The 4,305-nt window shown below is 62.1% G+C and overlaps 1 non-coding gene across 1 annotated transcript; it reads right to left on the reverse strand.

The window, feature by feature from the left end:
* Positions 1–393: 393 nt before the first annotated feature.
* On the reverse strand, positions 394–465 carry TRNAM-CAU. The gene has a single exon. It is a non-coding gene; the product is annotated as a tRNA-Met (tRNA).
* Between the last annotated feature and the right edge of the window lie 3,840 nt (positions 466–4,305).

Below are 4,305 nucleotides of genomic sequence, written 5' to 3' on the forward strand. Positions count from 1 at the left end.
GTGTGGCCAGGGAGGTTTCAAAGCCTCAAAAATGCTGCAGACAAAGGATGCATGTCCTGTGCCAGACCCTGTTCTCTAAGCCACGAGCAGGTACTGATGAGGGGTCCCGGGCCAGGTGGACACACAGAGAAGAGGACTGAGGAGCACAAAACCCCTTCCCTGCTCCCAGGGAGGCATTTTGCCCAAGCCAGGGAATGCAGAGGGCAATGAGCCCACAACTGCCACCCTTTCTGGGACCAAGCTATGAGGCAAGGTAGGCTCACATCAAGATTTGAACTCAGATTGCTGCTGTTACCCATCATCCGTGCCTTGACACAAACAGGGACGTTACTGGGGCCTGGAGAGGAATTAGGAGCCACAGGCTGCCCAGTCAGGGAAGAAAAAGGTAGCCCCTAGCAGAGGATGGTTTCGATCCATCGACCTCTGGGTTATGGGCCCAGCACGCTTCCGCTGCGCCACTCTGCTGGCTATGAGGTGGGAGCCTGAGTCATACCATGACCACACGAGTCATCTCCCTGCAGGCGGCGACCTCTACTGGCCAAGAGGGGCCAACAGAGGACTGGCTGGGCAAGGCACATGCTCAATTATAAGCCTACTCCTCCTCTCTCAACTTCTTATAGATAAAACTCTCTGAATTCATATCCTTTTCTGCTGTTAAAATGTTGGCTGGAGGCCGGGCACGGTGGTTCACGCCTGTAATCCCAGCACTTCGGGAGGCCAAGGCAGGCAGATCACCTGAGGTCGGGAGTTCGAGACCAGCCTAACCAACATGGAGAAACCCTGTCTCTACTAAAAATACAAAATTAGCCGGGCATGGTGGTGCATGCCTGTAATCCCAGCTACTCGGGAGGCTGAGGCAGAATTGCTTGAACCCAGGAAGTGGAGGTTGCAGTGAGCCGAGATCACGCCACTGCACTCCAGCCTGGGCGACAAGTGAAACTCTGTCTCGAAAAAAGAAAAAAAAAAAAAAAAGGTTGGCTGGGCATGGTGGCTCACGCTGTAATCCCAGCACTCTGGGAGGCTGAGGCAGGAGGTTCACTTGAGCTCAGGAGTTTGAGACCAGCCTGGGCAACACAGGGAGACCCCCCCCTCCCCCGGGCCTCTACAAAAAATAAAAAAATAAAAAAAAAATAGCCAGGGTTTGGCAGCCAAGGCCTGTAGTCCCAGCTACTCAGTAGGCTGAGGTGGGAGGATCGCTTGAGCCCAGGAAGCAGAGAGCAAAGATCATGCCACTGCGCTCCAGCCTGGGCAACAGAGCCAGACTCCGGTCTCAAAAAAACAAAAAAAGACTGAAACTCCTGGGATCCAGCTGAAAGTACGAGCCAGAACACTCAAGGGAGACAGCTGCAGCTAGTCTAATGAACTGTCTGTGAGGAGCATCTCGACACAAGCCACGGTCAGCACCGAGGCCTGAGCCCTAAGTGCAGGGTGCATCCTTGCTAGGAGCCCGGACCCTATGAGAGCTGGAGCTAATGGGATGGGCCACCAAACAGGAGGCATGGCTCTCCTGAGAGGAGCCATCGACCCTTGGCCAGGCAGAGAAAGAGCTGGGGAATACCCAAGCCTCTCTCTCCTCCACTCTCCAATCTCCTTGCCAGTGCCTCACATTGGCTGCAGCCCCTTAGCTGTCTTGCCCTCTGCCTTCCAGGTAGCCTCAGGTAAGAAAGGCAGAAGCACTACAGGAAGCAGTTGTGGCCCTACATGTATGGCCACGTTGCCAAGAGCACTGGAGGGAGGGGAGGCTGAGGCAGAGCCTGCAGCCAGGGAGCTCCGTGATGTTGCTGGCACCTGGCAGGGCACAGGGTGCAGCCCTGGGCCCAGAACCTCCAGACTGGGGGCTGCTGATGGGGTGAGGCTCCCTGTGCTGCACCCACAGGCCTGTACTGCAAACCTTCACCTCCGTAGTCTAATGGGTGTTGTGCGAGTCTTACAAACCCAAGCACATGGGTACAGGCACAGAGGTGAAAAGGTGTCGACTGGGAGAAGACAGCGGGAATCTTCTGAGCAGCTCAGAACTGTCCCAGGGCTTGGCCAAGCCGCTAGGCTCAAAACCAAATTGGAGGGTTGGTGTCAAAGGCTTGCTGATGAGGTTATGTGGATGGATTTCTTGGAACAGGCCCAGAATTTGAAGAGATGGTCCCCACTCTTCTGGATGTACGAGGCAATCTAAACATGCCGGCCAGACTCTCCAGCCACCTTAGTGATGCTTGTTTTATGGCCCTGGACCAAAATGGTCATGAGAACACGGAAGGAGGGCACGCCCAGGCTTCTTTCTTCGTCAAGCCTGCCCGGGCAAGGGCTCCTGCTAAAATGTTTTAGCGACCAACCACACATCGCAATACTAGTGGGGTGGGGGAGCACGCACCTGCTGACAGGTGGCCTCACTCATCCTTCTCCTGTGGAAGGCACAGGAGCCAGGCTGGGAAAGACCCTGAGGCTGGACCTGGTCGGATCTGCGTCCCTGCAGGAACCCACTGTCGCTGCCCCTGCCCAACGCCCGCCCGCCCACGGTGGCAGCAACAGGTGATGGGCCCGTGCAGGTGGGAAACCGATTTTCCTCTCAGCTGCTCGCCCTCCGGAGGCAGCTGGCCCAAAAGAGGGGCATCGGGCGTCCTCCTCCACACAGCCTTAGAGGGGGAGGTCGGCACCAGCATCTTTCCCACGCTCCTGGCAGATGCGCCCACGACTTCTACCCGGGATGCCCGAGCGTCCGTCGGGCGGGCGCCAGCCGCGCGCGCCAGAAGCGTTTACTCGTGCCGATCCCCGGCGCGGAAGCCCGACTACGAAGCTGCGGCATCGCAGGCGCCGCCTCAGGCCCCCACCCGCTTCCCCCCGGGTTTGCGTACGGAGCTGGCGCCTCTGAAGGCGGAGGCGAGGGCCCCGCTCCTTGACCGCTCTTGCCCCTCCGCGGGAGCCGCCGGCCGTCACGTGGGAGGTCACGTGGGTGGCCTGTCAAGTGCCCGGAGACGCCTTCGCGCGCAGCCCCGGCCCTCACGGGGGCGCGCAGTCCGAGCATGCGCAGCAGGAGGCGCGAGCTGTCCATAGCGCGGCGGGGCGGGAGACCTCCCTCACACCCCGATCCCGCCGGCCTCCCTCACACCCCGATCCCGCCCCTCACACCCCGATCCCGCCGGCCTCCCTCACACCCCGATCCCGCCGGCCTCCCTCACACCCCGATCCCGCCGGCCTCCCTCACACCCGATCCCGCCGGCCTCCCTCACACCTCGATCCCGCCCCTCACACCCCGATCCCGCCGGCCTCCCTCACACCCCGATCCCGCCGGCCTCCCTCACACCCCGGCCCCGCCGGCCTCCCTCACACCTCGATCCCGCCCCTCACACCCCGATCCCGCCGGCCTCCCTCACACCCCGATCCCGCCGGCCTCCCTCACACCCCGATCCCGCCGGCCTCCCTCACACCCCGATCCCCGCCGGCCTCCCTCACACCCCGATCCCGCCCCTCACACCCCGGCCCCGCCGGCCTCCCTCACACCCCGATCCCCGCCGGCCTCCCTCACACCTCGATCCCGCCCCTCACACCCCGATCCCGCCGGCCTCCCTCACACCCCGATCCCCGCCGGCCTCCCTCACACCCCGATCCCCGCCGGCCTCCCTCACACCCCGATCCCGCCGGCCTCCCTCACACCCCGATCCCGCCCCTCAACCCCGATCCCGCCGGCCTCCCTCACACCCCGATCCCGCCCCTCACACCTCGATCCCGCCGGCCTCCCTCACACCCCCGGCCCCGCCGGCCTCCCTCACACCCCCGGCCCCGCCGGCCTCCCTCACACCCCGGCCCCCGCCGACCTCCCTCACACCCCGGCCCCCGCCGACCTCCCTCCCACCCCAGCCCCAGCCGCCCTCCCTTGGCGCTCGGGACGTGGGGCTGGGTCCGAGCACGCGAGAGCTGAGCAGCCCGCGCCTCTCCTTAGGAAACCCAGTGAGACACTGGGTATTCGAATGTGGTTGGCGGGGAACGGGCGGCGCCCACACTCCCCGCGCTCGGAGAACTCCCCAGTCCCGCCTGAAACGAACGCGGTGCCCTAAAGTGCGGGCTGCAGGCTCTGCCGCTTGACGCGGCAATGATTGAAGGTACTGCTCTTAGGAGAGAATAGAAAGGGCCTTCTTTCCTTTCCCCGGGTGGATGAAAATGTGCTTGTTATTATGGGGCATTTAGAAAAGCTTCTGTTCACTGTGTATTCTCTTTAGCAACGCTCTAGACACTTTGAGGGTTGCTGTCAGATCTGGCCCGACCTCTCCTGTATGAGGGGAAGGATTTCAGGCATTTCAAGTGCCCCGCGCAGGG

This window comes from Nomascus leucogenys, chromosome 14, assembly GCF_006542625.1.
Source record: "Nomascus leucogenys isolate Asia chromosome 14, Asia_NLE_v1, whole genome shotgun sequence".
Classification (NCBI taxonomy): domain Eukaryota; kingdom Metazoa; phylum Chordata; class Mammalia; order Primates; family Hylobatidae; genus Nomascus; species Nomascus leucogenys.